This window comes from Salmo trutta, chromosome 19 (assembly GCF_901001165.1).
Source record: "Salmo trutta chromosome 19, fSalTru1.1, whole genome shotgun sequence".
NCBI classification, from domain to species: domain Eukaryota; kingdom Metazoa; phylum Chordata; class Actinopteri; order Salmoniformes; family Salmonidae; genus Salmo; species Salmo trutta.
The window spans coordinates 30,484,650-30,502,240 of NC_042975.1; the positions used below are offsets into that span (position 1 = coordinate 30,484,650).

At 41.3% G+C, this 17,591-nt stretch overlaps 1 protein-coding gene and 1 long non-coding RNA gene across 2 annotated transcripts in view; both read left to right on the forward strand.

Moving 5' to 3' along the window:
• Nucleotides 1–17,591, forward strand: part of LOC115154325 (transmembrane protein 211-like) — a 149,390-nt gene that overhangs the window by 79,858 nt on the left and 51,941 nt on the right. The gene's annotated exons all lie outside the window — the stretch shown is intronic.
• Nucleotides 1,811–3,285, forward strand: LOC115154327 (uncharacterized). The gene is made up of 2 exons (XR_003867870.1): nt 1,811–2,360; nt 2,509–3,285. It is a non-coding gene; the product is annotated as an uncharacterized LOC115154327 (long non-coding RNA).

The window sequence follows — 17,591 nt, forward strand, 5'->3', positions numbered from 1 at the left end:
AGAGAGAGGGACAGTGGAGAGGTAGAGAGAGAAAGAGGGATAGAGAGGGAAGGAAGTGGAAAGGTGGAGAGAGAGCGATGAGAGAGAGCTGGGTAGAGAGGGAGAGTTGAGATGTAGGTGGAGGGAGGGAACCCAACAAACAGTGTGGATATATTATACTACTACAACACAAGCTAGCTAACATAGTTTACCACAGTATGAGTAATATTACCCATAAAACCTAGCAGTCAAACACAGAAATGGTCCCAATCATTTTTCCACCATTCATTTTATCCATTGTTGATTTTAGAAACGCTTCAAATAAGGGCTGTGTTTCGTGTAGTCTTACCGTAGCGTGATGTTTTTATAGCTGTGTAAATCTCTCTTGGACACAGTGACTTTTATCAATATATTAACCTGTATTTGCTGCTGCTAATGTGGCTATCATACAGAACTACAAATGCCTGTCTCAAGCTTCATGTCAATGACCATGACAATGATGATCTGGTGTCACGTCCTGACCAGTATAAAGGTTATTTGTTATTGTAGTTTGGTCAGGACGTGGCAGAGGGTATTTGTTTTATGTGGTTCGGGGTGGTGGTTTATTTAGTAGGGCGTTTGATTTATTATTTCCGGGTTTTGGTTTATGTTCTATGATTTGTACTTCTATGTTCTTTCGGGGTTGGTGTGTTTCTATGTGTAGGTTAATGGGGGGTTGGACTCTCAATTGGAGGCAGGTGATTTTTCGTTGTCTCTGATTGAGAGTCCTATATATGGGTAATTGTTTGGGTTAGTGTTTGTGGGAGATTGTCTCTTGTTTTGTTTGTCTATGCATGACAAGACTGTTTTGTTGATCGTTTGTACTTCATTTTGTTATTTTCTTGGTTTATAATAAACTACAAGATGAGCATCCACATTCCTGCTGCGTTTTGGTCCTCCATTCCAGACGACAACTGTGACATCTGGACAAGACTGCTGAATCGAGGCAAAGGTAAGAATCTCTGGATAAACTACTTAATATTAGCTAAATTTAGTAATTAATAAATAGGATAAAGTTGTTTAATTTGACAATTCTGTGAACTGTCTTGGGCAAGTTTTGAATTGAAAATGCCTGTTATCTAGCTAGCTAGCTCACGGTTAGCTAGTTAGCAACATTAGCCTGGCAAGATGGCTACATTTGTTTATCCACTTAAATGCATGACATATTCATTAAAACAAGTTTAGTTTTCTTTGGATTTTATAAACCAACAGTTTAGCTTGCTTGCTAACTTAGATGGTGAAGCTAAGGCTAGGTGTTCTTGATCATGTTTGTCTGTGTGAGGGGTGGGTAGCCTACTTCAAGTACAACTTGACTTGTAACTACCCTAGCTAGCTGTATTTTAGTCTGGCCTTTTGAGAGGTTTCAGAGATGGACTGATTAGCATCCTTTTTTCCATCAACAGTGTGCTTACTTCGGGAGAACATTGATATGTGTGCTGTTACCCTCTGGACAGCAGATCATTAGTATAGCTAGTAGGCAAGGTTATGTATAGCAGGCCTACCTGCTATGGTGGGCTTTAAATTAATTGGTATTCACACATTTGTTTTGAGGTAGAATTACTGTCATGTTAATTGTGCCTAATTGCAAACTTTATTTAAACCTTCTCTATTCCAGAACTAATGGGTGTGCTTGAGTCTTATCACCTCTCAACTATGTAAGCTGTTTCAACCTGGAACACTATTCTCCTGCTTTGGTCTGTTTTAGTCATTGCAGGAAGTCCTGAAGAGTAGAAGTGTGTGTGAAGGGTTTTGTCCCAGCCCAGCTCTAACACCTGGCTTAAATAATCAACATACTGAATCATGGGCTGGAACAAAAGCTTATACACAGTCCTGCCATTCAGATCTGGAGCTGTCCACCCGTTTAAGTCATTATTCTGTACTATGAGTACAATTGGGGGCGGGGTTATTGATGCTCCACTATCAAGTTGAAGTTTGAACTTGTTTACTGATGCCATGGCGGCGGCTGCTAAAAAGAATGGTGCAGCTACTAACCAGAAGACTGTAGCCAAGGCAGCATTGGTCCACATCTACTCTGTCTGTTGGGTGAGAAGTGTTGGTACTGTATGTGTCTAGGTTCCACTACATGTGAAGGCTATTGTCCTGGCCTGTATGGTACAGTCTTTCATATGCTTAGTAGTTTGTTTCATCGTATTGCTTAGTTTATCATTTGTGTCAACTTTCAATCTAAGCCACAGAGTAATTTACTCTACTTTGTACTTGATGTTTATTGACACAGACCTGAAGACATTCAAGCAGCACTTTGATATCAAGCATCCCAAGTCTCCAATGGTCCCAATGCAGGCCTACGGGACCACATACACTCAAATGGACCTACAGCTGGGGTAAGATTCTTCCATCAACACAGTAGACACAGTGAAAAACACAATTTTGTCAACAAAATCCTGTTCTCAATGCTTAAGTTGTATTGTCTATGGCTCAATTTGTGTAAATGCTGTGATCACTCATCGTTTCTAATATTGTGATTAACAGACACACGATGGCCACGATTTGAACGCTATAACTGAGACGGAATGATGTTGAGGGACACGCCGAGTATGACTGGACATGGGCCGGGTATTTGTGACAACGACCGAAAAGGGCTGCAGAAGCACACCAGCTCCCCATTTTATATTTATTCCATGGCCAACCATCTCTCTAGCTACCCCTTACTCCACACTATGCCTTTTATGCCCCATGGTTCCTCAAATTCGGACACTCCATCTTACCTCTATAAACCCATCCTACCTTAACACATTCCCCTATGCTGCTTCCTTCACTTGTTCTTCTCTTGATTTGATAACATCTAGACTCAGTAACATGTTTAAAAGTGTTGTGGTGTACTGTTTTTGCTACCTTTTTTCACCTGTGTAATGCTGTCCTCCTTATTCTGGGCTTCAGACTGAATGCAGTGGTAAATGTGCTGCTCATAATTGACAGCAGCAACATGGACCTGTTGAATTGACCAGAAGGGTGTTGAGATTTCTGCTTTTAGACATGGCTTCCTTGTTTTCAGGCTGTTAAGTGTGTTTATCATTCTGCTGGAGTTGACCTAGTATTTTATATAAAACGTAGCTCACGCATCCAGTGTTTCCATTTATAACTCACCCACCAAAATCACAATATGCTGTTTTACATGTTATTTATGCTGGTCAAATTCCTAAAATGGAAAAGCAGAAGAATCTTTGCACTGATGGATAGTAATAATACTTTATATGGTGCTCTTCGATGTTCCAAGTTTGACATTGATGAATAAATAATTAAAAGTTTACTTAAATTCAGATTGTTTACTATTTTGAATTCTTTAAAACAATGTAATTGTTGGAGTTCAGGTGTTTGACATGATTGATGGTTGCCTAGGTGCATTTTTGTCAAATAAATATGCTATCATTCATGATTATGGATACATTCTGCAATGGGTTAATCTGGCTTTGAATCTGCAACACAACACGTCAACAAGTTAGTTCTGAATTGGTTTAATACAATAGTGCGTTCTGATACCATGAATTGAAATGGATTTAACCTTTTTCATATAGTTGGCAGAAATAATAAGGGATTAAATAGACTTCCACTGGATGAAGAGGATCTGGTAAAATAAGGATATGTTGCAAATATCATCAAGGTACAGTTGAAGTCAGAAGTTTACGTACACTTAGGTTGGAGTCATTAAAACTTGTTTTTCAACCACTACACAAATTTCTTGTTAACAAACTATAGTTTTGGCAAGTCGGTTAGGACATCTACTTTGTGCATGACACAAGTAATTTTTTCCAACAATTGTTTACAGACAGATTATTTCACTTATATTCACTGTATCTCAATTCCAGTGGGTCAGAAGTTTACATATACTAAGTTGACTGTCTTTAAACAGCTTGGAAAATTCCAGAAAAGTATGTCTTGGCTTTAGAAGCTTCTGATAGGCAAATTGACATTTGATTCAATTGGAGGTGTACCTGTGGATGTATTTCAAGGCCTACCTTCAAACTCAGTGCCTCTTTGCTTGACATCATGGGAAAATCAAAAGAAATCAGCCAAGACCTCAGAAAAAAAATATTGTAGACCAAGTCTGGTTCATCCTTGGGAGCAATTTCCAAACGCCTGAAGGTACCACGTTCATCTATACAAACAATAGTACACAAGTATAAACACCATGGGACCACGCAGCCGTCATACCGCTCAGGAAGGAGACGCGTTCTGTCTCCTAGAGATGAACGTACTTTGGTGCGAAAAGTGCAAATCAATCCCAGAACAACAGCAAAGTACCTTGTGAAGATGCTGGAGGAAAAAGGGGGAGGCTTGCAAGCCAAAAAACATCATGCCAAACGTGAAGCACGGGGGTGGCAGCATCATGTTGTGGGGGTGCTTTGCTGCAGGAGGGACTGGTGCACTTCACAAAATAGATGGCATCATGAGGAAGGAAAATTAGGTAGATATATTTAATCAACATCTGAAGACATCAGTCAGGAAGTTAAAGCTTGGTCGCAAATGGGTCTTCCAAATGGACAATGACCCCAAGCATACTTCCAAAGTTGTGGCAAAATGGCTTAAGGACAACAAAGTCAAAGTGTTGGAGTGGCCATCACAAAGCCCTGACCTCAATCCCATAGAAAATTAGTGGGCAGAACTTAAAAAGCGTGTGCGAGCAAGGAGGCCTACAAACCTGACTCAGTTACACCAGCTCTGTCAGGAGGAATGGGCCACAATTCACCCAACTTATTGTGGGAAGCTTGTGGAAGGCTCCCCAAAAAGTTTGACCCAAGTTAAACAATTTAAAGGAAATACTACCAAATACTAATTGAGTGTCTGTTAACTTCTGACCCCACAGAATGTGACGAAAGAAATAAAAGCTGAAATAAATCATCCTCTCTACTATTATTCTGACTTATTACATTCTTAAAATAAATTGGTGATCCTAACTGACCTAAGACAGTGAATTTTTACTAGGATTAAATGTCAGGAATTGTGAAAAACTGAGTTTAAATGTATTTAGCTAAGGTGTTTGTAAACTTCCGACTTCAACTGTAGGTAGCTAGATAGCTATATAGCTTCTTTGCAGAAAACTAGCATAATTTTCATGGCAGATTATAAATATCTGACTGCTACTAGGATAGTGTACTCTACAAGACACAAGACCAAATGCATAATTAAGACAGACAATATTAGTTAAATAAAATAAGGAACAGTAAATTAAAATGTAAAATATATATTTCATTTTGGATCAATGTAGCCAGTAGCTAGCGAGCTGACAGCAAAGGTGCCAGCTAGAGATGATGTGCAGGAGCTTCAACTGATTTGTAGTCTTGCATGATGTCTACTTTGATGCTATTAGCATTTTCGAATCTGAGAGTAAATAGAGCCGAATATATTGATAAAAGACCTTGTCCGGGAGAGATTTACACAAGATCAAAACGTCAAGCCAGGGTAAGCCTACACGAAACACATCCCTAATTTGAAGTGTTTCTAAAATCCACAATGGATGAAATGAATGGTGGAAAAACGATTGGAACCATTTCCATGTTCGACTGCTCGGTTTTATGGGTATTATGACACGTTCACTGTGGGGCTCAATTGTCACACTAATACAACACAAGCTAGCTAATGTTACTAGTGTTAGCGTGGGGAAACTACAGGCCTAGACAGGTCACTTTTTTTTAAACGATCCCACCCATTGCAAGTCAAAATGTGATTGGTTAATTCCACTGTCACTCCAAAATTCAGCTCTAATACAGTTGAATGGCAGAAGCCTTCTGTCCAGCTTCTAAAGGCCTAGCTAATTGGTGGCTGAGCTACATTTTTCTACCCAGAGGCCACCGAAGAAAATCCTGATTGGATATTTTTTTACCTTCAGTATTAACCCTTCTATTTCCAACACAAATGTTAAGAGATTCAATTAACATTACTGTAAAGATAAAATATAAATCAAGACTAAATTTACATTTTTCATAAATCTTTAGGCCTACTAAGCTAACATATGGAATTGTTGCAAGATGTTCATTTCAAGGATCATTTAGCTATTGGAATTTTAGGTATCCACCAAAAATATGAAAAAAAATATTTGATTAAATATTGAATTTGGCATTACTGCTATTAGCCCATAGAAGCACAATGAATAACAGCTTCATACATGGATAAACAGATAGTCTCAAAAAATCTAAAGAAAGTTTGTTCTGAGGTGTCTGTCCTGTATCTGAGAGATACAGTTGGGCCAAAAATCATCCAACGTATTGTGGGAAGCATGTGGAAGGCTACCCGAAATGTTTGACCCAAGTAAAACAATTTAAAGGCAATGCTACCTAATACTAATTGAGTGTATGTAAACTTCTGACCCAATGAGAATGTGATGAAAGAAATAAAAGCTGAAATAAATCATTCTCTCTACTTTTATTCTGACATTTCACATTCTTAAAATAAAGTGGTGATCCTAACTGAATTTTTATTAGGATTAATTGTCAGGAATTGTAAAAAACTGAGTTTAAATGTATTTGGCTAAGGTGTATGTAAACTTCCGACTTTAACTGTAGGTTTGTAACAGTTTTGGTCTAGAGTGTCACCCCCTTTGAAGAGGGGGATGACTGCGGCAGTTTTCCAATCTTTGGGAATCTCGGACGATACGAAAAAGAGGTTGAACAGAGTGGTAGTAGGGGTTGCAACAATGGCGGCGGATAATTTTAGAGGGTCCAGATTGTCTAGCCCAGCTGATTTGTACGGGTCCAGGTTTTGCAGCTCTTTCAGAACATCTGCTATCTGGATTTGGGTGAAGGAGAAGCTGGGGAGGCTCGGGCAAGTAGCTGCAGGCGTTGTGGAGCTGTTGGGGTAGCCAGGAGGAAAGCATGGCAAGCCGTAGAGAAATGCTTATTGAAATTCTTGATTATTGTGGATTTATCAGCTGTGAGGAGGAGCTCTTATTCTCCATAGACTTTACAGTGTCCCAAAACGTTTTGGAGTTAGAGCTACAGGATGCAAATTTCTGTTTGAAAAAGATAGCCTTTGCTTTCCTAACTGACTGCGTGTATTGGTTCCTGACTTCCCTGAAAAGTTGCATATCGCGGGGACTATTCGATGCTGGTGCTAACATCGACACAACTCTGTGTTGTTGTTTTTGTCGCCCTGCTTTGCTTCATCTTGGCCAGGTCGCAGTTGTAAATGAAAACTTGTTCTCAACTGCCTACGTAGTTAAATAAAGGTGAAAAAAATATAGAATAATAATTTGAATTTACCACTGGTGGACTTCAATCAAATTGTAGGAACATCTTAAGGGTGAAACAGGGTGCACCTGAGCTCAATGTCGAGTCTCATAGCAAAGGATATGAATATATATGTAAATAAGATATTTCTGTTTTTTATGTTTAAAAAAATCTAAAAACCTGTATTTTCACTTTGTCATTATGGGGTATTGTGTGTAGACTGATGAGGGAAAAAATGTAATACATTTTAGAATAAGACAGTAATGTAACAAAATGTGGAAAAAGTCAAGGGGTCTGAATACTTGGGTTCCCGAGTGTCGCAGTGGTCTAAGGCACTGCATCTCAGTGCAAGAGGCATCACTGCAGTCCCTGGTTCGAATCCAGGCTGCATTACATCTGACCGTGATTGGGAGTCCCATAGAGCGATGCACAATTGACCCAGCGTTGTCTGGGTTTGGTTGGGGTAGGCCGTCATTGTAAATAAGAATTTGTTAAATAAAAGGTTAAATAGAAAATAAACAAACAAAAAAATACTTTCTGAATGCACTGTATACTGAAAAAATAAGATGCCTTGGGAACCAAAAATTGCCGGTTCAAACCCCTCATGTGCAGATTAGCAACATCTGAAGTGTAAAACATATGGTTGTGTTTGTATGATAAATGCTGTTCAAATGTCCTTTGAATTAAATAATGTGCAGATTGTCAACATTTGAAGTTTATAAAATTGTTGTGTTTGTATGATTAAATGCCCTTCAAGTGTCCTATGAATGAAATTAAAATGCCATATGTCTCTATATCACCTTCAAATGTGAATTGCAATTAAATCTGGGGAGAAACATAATGGACATGTATTCCTATCTGATTTAAGGAGCTACAAATTGCATGCTGTGGTAATATTAGGTAAAACTTCAATATAACATATTCAAATGTTCTGAGGACCTCCACGACAAGGTAAAATATGTATTGCATGAACTTAAGTGGAATATTATGTTAAACCTAAACCAAATGTGCTGTGAACGTCATAAAAACGGACTTATTTGGAAACTGTGGGACATTGTGCAACATCGTGGGAATGTTCTGTGCAACCTATGTCAATAGCAAAATAATATTATTGCAACATCCCAGACAACTCCCATAACTTAATAAACATTTCTGGGAACCTTTAAAGAACTTAGACCAGGTGTTCTGTCAACATTGTAACAACGTTATAAGAATGTCCTGTACACCCTAACTTAAACATTGTATGAATCTAATCACAACTGAGCAGATTTTGTGTTTTGGGAACCTATCTCTTGTAATGTACCCACACTGTACATACTGAACCTTTCAAGAACAGACTAAATGTGTTCTGGGAACGTTCTTGTAACATCAGGTGAATGTTTTTTTTAACCCCAAAAGAAACATAGAATCATCCACACAACTGGACAGATTTTGTGTTTTGGGAATATATATTTTGTGACGTCCACACAATGTTCCCACAACTTAATGAAACGTTCTAGGAACGTTGTTGCAACATCAGGCAAATGTTTTATACAAACACGTTATAATCATCAGCACGACTGGACAGTTGTTGTGTTCTGATAACATTTGCCCTGACCGAACAAATGTTCTTGGAACTTTCACACACAGAACCAATTTTGGTTTGCTAGGAAAGAGAGAGGGATGTGGGGAGAGGTGGAGATGGAGAGAGGTGGGGAGACAGACATATAGACTCAAAGAGAGAAATGGACGGATGGGGTTGGGACTAAGACTGAGAGACAGAGAGATAAAGACTAGGACAGAGACAAATAGAGAATCCTAAAAGGAAGGATTAGGGAGAGTGATGTGGTTGCAATGAAACCAAAAGAGGGGTACTTAGACAGAGAGAGATAGGGATGGAGACAGAGACATAGAAAGACTGTGGGGTTAAGAGCGAAGGATGGGGTGGGATTGGGAAAGAGTGATGGAGTGGGAGAGATATTAAGCCAGAGGTAATAAGTATCCGGAGAACACTGCTCACAACTCTGACTTTCCTAATAAGGAGCACAACATTAACTGGGGCTAGAAGTGGATCACACTGCAGATAATGATTTAACCTACGGAATTAGAAGCTTAATTTATTACCAAAGATCTGTCCGTCATGCCTAAGCGGTACCATAATAAGAAATGCTATCAGGAAAGATGCTTTATAGTGAATAGATAAAATGTTGGTCCTTAGAAAATAAAAGGTTGGAAATCTCGGCTGTATGTATTCAGTTCAGGCACAGTTTACCAAGTCCAATAATGAATAGCTCTAAAAAGAATGCCATGGCATTGTTTTTTTTAATTAAGTTTTGCAGTGATTGCTTTCAGTATTTATAGCATTTAGTCTCTTCCAGCAGAGTGCACTCTTTCAAAATAGTTGAATGTTGAATATCTTAGTGTGACTTTCTGGAGTATTTCGGGCTAAAGTGCGAAGACAGACCTAGTGACAAATTGTCCAAAGTATTGTGGATTTCTCTGTGGGTGCTGAGAAACAAAGAGGAGAGTAGCCATTTTCCTCGTCTCTGTCAATAACATGTATTTCTGTTCGTCACTAGGTTTGACTCTCTCATTCCTGTGCTAGTAACTTTACCAACAACTGAGTTATTTGAGTGCTTGTATTTGCATTCCTTTTGTCCGGCATCCACTGGCTCTCATTGTTTTGTGTCTGTTCCATTTCCTTTTGTTTTCGTCCTCTCCAAAGAGGGAAGCAGTTGTCATCGTGCCTCTTTCTGTGTGTGTGTCTGGTCTTCAAGGTGATGTGATAAATATTTATTTCCACACCAGTAGAGGGAGTGGGGGTGCTGGAGCACACTGGGGGAATTGCCCACTGTTGCTACTCTGGTAGACACACACACACACACACGCACGCACGCACGCACGCACGCACGCACGCACGCACACACACACACACACACACACACACACACACACACACACACACACACACACACACACGTCAATGGATCAGGGTTGATTGTGCAGGGAGTCTCCTGCTTTACTGCCCTTCTCATTCAGTATGTCTGAGTGAGACCCGAGCCTGCCTCCCAAGGGGGCCCTCAATATCTGTTATGGGAGGGTGTGTATGCCGCTTCTGTGCCAGTCAATTTTAATCATATAAAGCTGTCTCCATCCTCTTTGAAGAAATGCCGGCTCCATTGATATAACCTTCCTCTTTTTACAATTTACTCGAATTTTGAATCATGTAAAAAGCTGTATGTGAGAACAAAGGAAGGCCTGAGAAATGTATCCTGCCAGGGGATGGATATGGAACCACTCAGTCTAAAGTGTCCATCCAGCAGGTGTTTTCTTATACAGTTATACAGTATACATAAATATCTTCTACATTATTCATGCATTACTAAATCTAGTAACATAGCAAATTGTTTCCTTCCTGTAATGACTTATATGTTTAGCTTTCTTACCGTAATATTGACCAGGATTTAAATAAAAATTCCACTGCAGCAATGCAAAGATTTTTGATGTTTATATGAGAATCTTGACTCTGAATGTTTAGTTACTCAGGATATTCCCACTTGAAAACGAAGTCTGGAAAAGTGATCACTTACAGGATAGTGTCACGTCCTGACCAGTAGAGGGGGTAGTGGGGTCAGGACGTGACAGTTTTTGTGTATGTGAATGTTTGATTGTTGATTTGGGACTTCCAATTGAAGGCAGGTGTGTTGAGTTGCCTTTGATTGGAAGTCCTATATAGGTGTGTGTGTTTTTCTTTGGGGTTGTGGGTGGTTGTTTTTTGCACTGCTTTTATAGCCTGCAGAACTGTCACTGGTGTCACCCTTTTGTGTTGTTCCTGTGGATGCTCTACTCCTTTTGTTGGGTAATAAAAAATGAGTATTCACATACCTGCTGCGCCTTGGTTCATTTCAGAAGACAGCCGTTACAGATAGGAACCATTAAGTATTGTTATGCTGTGGTTGGTTTTCCCCTTTAAAAAGGTCCACAAAAACTTAAGCCCTCCCATTCCAAGTCTCTCCAATCCTTTTTTCCCACTGTTTGTTTCCCAGTGGGACATTCACAATGACACATCTTCCCAGTGCCATATGGGCCAAATCCTTTAGTGGAGGAAGAAATGGTGATTTTTACAAATGACACGCATTAGTTGCTGTTGGACAAAGACACGGCTAAAGAGGGGGACTTCTTAAGGGGACGGACGTGAGGGTGGAAGGGAAACAAACTACAGAAGATGCTCCTGTTTTGCATTGAAATAGGCTGATAGGAGCAGGGTAGCTGGATGAAGTCATGGGGCTGGCCAGCCATCAAATAGAAGTGAACAGAGGGTGAATATAAATGTGTGAAGGGCTGAAGGCTGAAAGCTGGAGGGCTGGAGGCTGGTCCAGGCTGAGGCTGTGGCTGGGCCAGGCTAATTGTGGATATGGATAATTGTGTTTGGAGAGAGAATGGCCAGCCAGTCCTCATCCATTGAAGGAGGGAGGCACTGTTTAGAATCCATTCAGCCAGAGGCAGAATGACAATGGTCCCTGAATGGAACCTTCCAGAATATGGAAAAATAAAGGCTGAAAGAAAAAAGGGAAGGAGGAATTTGGTTATTGGATTCCTCCTTTTCCCAGAGTGACGAGGATGCCAAACACTTTGTTCATTGATGAGTGGTATTGAGTCATCTGCTACTGTTGAAGAACCTTGATCCCATAGGGTGGTGCAAAATTGGCCCAGCATCGTCCGGGTTAGGGTTTGGCCGGGGTAGGCCATCATTGTAAATAAGAATTTGTTCTTAACTGACTTGCCTTGTTAAATAAATGTAAAATAAAAAAATACAATGTGACATTAGCTTTTTTATTACCACCTATTGATTCCCAATAGACTCCATGATTACCGCTTGGTCTTTATTGCCCTCTTATCCAATAGGGTTCAGACTCAGTCTAGCAGGGTGTTGCTAATGACCATGTCCCTACTGCTCATATTAAATTAGAAGGTTTTAATTTACCTACTCTGGTCACTATAACCCATTCTCCATGTCTGACCTCAAATCTAATTGGTTAAAGGGCAATTCCAGCCCTTTTCAACCTCATTGTTATTATCTTCAGCACAATACCTGTCACGTCCTGGCCAGTATAAGGGTTAATTAGTATTGTAGTTTGGTCAGGACGTGACAGAGGGTATTTGTTTTATGTGGTTCAGGGTGATGTGTTTGGTTAAAGGGTGTTTGATTTAGTATTTCCGGGGTTTTGGTTTATAGTCTATGTTTATGTATTTCTATGTCTAGTCTGGTGAGTGTGTTTCTATGTTGTGTTGATTGGGGTTGGGACTCTCAGTTGAAGGCAGGTGTTGTCCATCTGCCTTTGATTGAGAGTCCCATATATTAGGGTGTGTTTGTGGTTGTTATTTGTGGGTGATTGTTCTGTGTTGAGCTTAGGCTTTGCCAGACTCTTTGTTGTCGTTCGTTCGTTTGTTTCTCGTGTTTGTTATTTTTGTATTCATTTTTTGAAGTTAATAAATCATCAAAATGAGCATACACGTACCTGCTGCGTTTTGGTCCTCCTTCACCGACGACAATCGTGACAGAATCACCCACCACTCAAGGACCAAGCAGCAGAGGAAGGAGCAGACGGCGTTCGAGTTGGACTGGCGGGAGAAGTGGACTTGGGAGAAAGTTCTGGACGGGGCCGGACCTTGGCACCAGGCTGGGGAGTATCGCCGCCCGCAGTGGGAAATTGAGGCAGCCAAGGCAGAGAGGCGGTGGTACGAGGCCAGAGACGCGCTGAGGGAGAAGCACGAGAGGCACCCCCAAGAAATTTTTTTGGGGGGGGCACACGGGTAGTTTGGCTAGGCGAAGGAAGAGCCGGAAGCCAGCTACCCGTGGTTATATGGAGGAGCGTATGGGGTGGAGAGCGCTATGTTTCGCTGAGAAGCGCACTATCTCACCCATACGCACGCACAGTCCGGTGCGAGTTATTCCAGCCCCTCGCAGGTGCCGTGCTAGAGCGGGCATCCAGCCTGGTAGGAGGATGCCTGCGCAGCGCATCTGGTCGCCGGTACGCCTCCGAGGACCAGGCTACCCAACTCCCGCTCTACGCACGGCTACCATCAGGCCCCTGCACAGCCCAGTCTGCCCTGTACGAGCACTCCGCTCGTGCAGGGCTACTAGTTCCATCCAGCCAAGGCGGGTTGTGCAGGAGGTAAGATCTAGACCGGCTGTGCGCCTCCATAGCCCTGGGTTTCCAGCTCCTGTCTCTCGTGCGGACCCGGAAGTGCGTCAACCCAGTCCGACTCGTCCTGTTCCCGCTCCCCGCACTAGCCTGCAAGTGCGTAAACCCAGCCTCGCCAGTCAACAGTCGTCGGAGCTGCCCGCCAGTCAACAGTCGTCGGAGCTGCCCGCCAGTCAACAGTCGCCGGAGTGGCCAGACTGCGCTGAACTGCCGGAGTGGCCAGACTGCGCTGAACTGCCGGAGTGGCCAGACTGCGCTGAACTGCCGGAGTGGCCAGACTGCGCTGAACTGCCGGAGTGGCCAGACTGCCCTGAACTGCCGGAGTGGCCAGACTGCCCTGAACTGCCGGAGTGGCCAGACTGCCCTGAACTGCCGGAGTGGCCAGACTGCCCTGAACTGCCGGAGTGGCCAGACTGCCCAGACTGTCCCGAGTTGCCAGACTGCCCAGACTGTCCCGAGTTGCCAGACTGCCCAGACTGTCCCGAGTTGCCAGACTGCCCCGAGTTGCCAGACTGCCCCGACTGGCCAGACTGCCGGGAAAGGCCTGAACCGGAGCCATCTTTTTAACCACAGATCTTAGAAACGTGCTGTTTTCACATATGTAGACACTGGTTTGGTGCTGGAGATAATGAATATGATCCTGAAAAGTGGGGCAACAGCCCTTTATTGTCACAGCTACATATGACTCTGGGCTAAATCAATGGCATTTCTTCGAAAACACCTCACCTTTTTTTTTTATCTCTTGCTCTCTCTCTCGCTCTCTCTCCCCTTCTCTCTCTTTCTGGTATGGATTTAAAGTGACAAGAGGACTATTGAAAAATACCAGAATATTTGAAATGCTGTGAAAGTCAAATAAAATTTTATTGGTCACATACACATGGTTAGCAAATGTTAATGCAAGTGTAGCGAAATTTTTGTGCTTCTCATTCCGACAGTGCAGTAATATCTAACAAATTCACAACGACTACCTTATACACACAATGTAAGGGGATGGAATAAGAATATGTACATATAAATATATGTGTAATGATGTACGCTGACAGTCTGGAAGCAAGTTCAGGAGTGAATACATTTAATAAATAAATGAACAAAACAAGAAACACAAACAGCGCACCGACATGAGCCAGATACAGGAAACAATGATGACTGGTGAAGAAACCAAATGGAGTGACATATAAAGGGCAGGTAATCAAGGAGGTGGTGGAGTCCAGGTGAGTGTCATTAAGCATATAACGCTGGTGACAGGTGTCTGCCATAATGAGCAGCCTGGTGACCTCAAGGCCGAAGAGGGAGCACAAGTGACAATGTGGATGCGCGATGACCATGCGGCATAGGCAAGATGCAATAGATGGTTTAAAATACAGTATATACATATGGAAAGAGTAATGTAGGATATGTAAACATTACTAAAGTGGCATAGTTTAAAGTGACTAGTGATACCTTAATTAAATCAATTTATTAAAGTGGCCAGTGATTTGAGTCTGTATGTTGGCAGCAGCCTCTCTATGTTAGTGATGACTGTTTAACAGTCTGATGGCCTTGAGATAGAAGCTGTTTTTCAGTCTCTCGGTCCAAGCTTTGATGCACCTGTACTAACCTCGCCTTCTGGATGATAGCAGGGTGAACAGGCAGTGGCTCGGGTGGTTGTTGTCCTTGATGATCTTTTTTCTTTATGGGGTATTGTGTGTAGATGGTTGGAAAAAAATGGAATTCTGGCTGTAACACAACATGTGGAATAAGTCAAGGGGTATGAATACTTTCTGAAGGCACTGTATGTCACAGGATTAAGGGCCAATCACCTTACCCTTCACTCCTCATATCTCTGCCTTGTTTCTGACTCTCCTGTCCTTGAGTGTCATAATATATAACTGTGACTTTTCTCCCTCACAGTTTTCATGTCTTTCCTAACCTTTAAAATATGTATTTTCCCTAAGTCTATAATCTCCATCTATCTATGTCAAGTTGGCCGACGCATCAAGAAAGAAATAATCGTATTTCAGTGGCTTTAAAACTTCTTTGGGCTAGGCCCCTTTTTTCCCCACTTCCTGTCTGAATGACAGCCCAAAGCAAACTGCCTGTAGCTCAGGCCCTGAAGCCAGGATATGCATATAATTGATACCATTGGAAAGAAAACACTTTGAAGTTTGTAGAAATGTTAAAATAATGTAGAAGAATATAACACAATAGATATGGTAAGAGAAAAAAAAAACAACCAGAATCTTTTTTTTTTTGAGAGACCATCCTCTTAGAAATTCAAGAGAAAGGTCAAATTGAAAATTAGCTCCACAGGGTGTCAGCAGTCTATGTTCAAGGTTTCAGGCTTGTAACTTCAAAAACGAATAAGAAATATCACTGGGGAATAAGAAATATCAGTTTTAGCAGAAGGAAATTCGTGTTTGCGTGCGCCATGAAGACATTACGCACCTGCTAAAATCAGGTTCCTATTGAACATACTTCTTTCCGTAAGAAATATTATAGTTTGATTACATTTTAGGGTATCTGAGGAGTAAATAGAAACGTATTTTGACTTGTTGAAACAAAGTTTAGGGGTAGATTTTTGGATTCCTTCCTCTGCAAGTGGATTACTCAAATCGATGGCGCCAACTAAACTGACTTTTTGGGATATAAAGAAGGATTTTATCTAACAAAACGACACTACATGTTATAGCTGGGACCCTTTGGATGACAAATCAGAGGAAGATTTTCAAAAAGTAAGTGAATATTTCATTGTTATTTGTGAATGTATGAAACCTGTGCCGGTGGAAAAATATTTTGATTTGGGGCGCTGTCCTCAAACAATGGCATGGCATGTTTTCGCTGTAATAGCTATTGTAAATCGGACAGTGCAGTTAGATTAACAAGAATTTAAGCTTTCAGCTGTTATAAGACACTTATATGTACATACATTTTTAAAATCCATATTATTTATGATTATTTATTTGAATTGCGCGCCCTCCAGTTTCACCGGAAGTTGTTCTACTAGCGGGACCCCTTAGCCCTAAGAAGTTCAGCCAATAGCCTCTATCATTGTAAGAACTCCGAGTAACCAGGTTAGGAGTGCAGTTGCACATTCATCAACTGTCAGGCCAGACACCAGATATGTACTTCCTGGTCTGACTGCGCTTGTCCTGGCTCTATACAGATATGGAATGACAGAAAGGGGGTAGAAGCAGGATATGTTTCATTCAACATAGTGACACACTGGACATTTGAGTTAATTTGGTTCTTTAAGCCGAGATGAAGCCTATATGAGGAATGGTCTTTGGATAAGGGGGATGTGTAACCCTCTAAACCCTTAGAAGTGTACCTTGTTCCTCAGCTAACATTATGGATTTTTAGTTACCTACCTTCCTCTCCTCCCAGATAGAAATATCTACATTTCCCTCACAGTATCTAAGAATGGTCTTATGAGATTGTGTTATTTCCCTGAGTGTCACCTGGCTGTTTCCTCTGGCCATATTCATTTGAGATGTCTGTATTGCTTGTCCTGGAGAAGAGAAACATGTATCAGCTTCAGTCAACGTTTCATCCGTCATTTTCTCTAACTGTCCCAGTGTCTCTGGGTAGAAGACAGATAAATGAGGCTGAGTATTGTCTCTGACTGACACTGTTGTTGTCAGACCTGGCTATTGTGAATGGGAACTGATGAAGCAGCCTGGGCCTCTCTGAATTTAAATTGTACACTGTCTCGTTTCCACTTGAGATGTAAGTATCTGATGATATGAGTAATGAAAATACAGGAGTAATGTGTTTTCCCCCTTTGTAGCTTGTCTACCAACTTGTTTGGACAATTCGGGAGACAGAGATGAGGGGTGTGTGTGAACGTGCATACGTGCCTGCGTGCATGTATGTAGATAGTGATCGCAAATCATTTGGTACGGGAAATGAGCTTCCTCATCAATCAAGTGGCAGTTCGTTAAAGGCTACATTGTCTCCACGTACGTCAGACGGAGGGAATGTATTCTGTGGAAGTGGAGGAATAAAAAAATATACACTACCGTTCAAAAGTCTGGGGTCACTTAGAAATGTCCTTGTTTTTGAAAGAAAAGCACATTTCTTGTCCATTAAAATAACATCAAATTGATCAGAAATTCAGTTTAGACATTGTTAATGTTGTAAATGACTATTGTAGCTGGAAACAGCAGATTTTTTATGGAATATCTACATAGCCGTACAGAGGCCCATTATCAGCAACCCTCACTCCTGT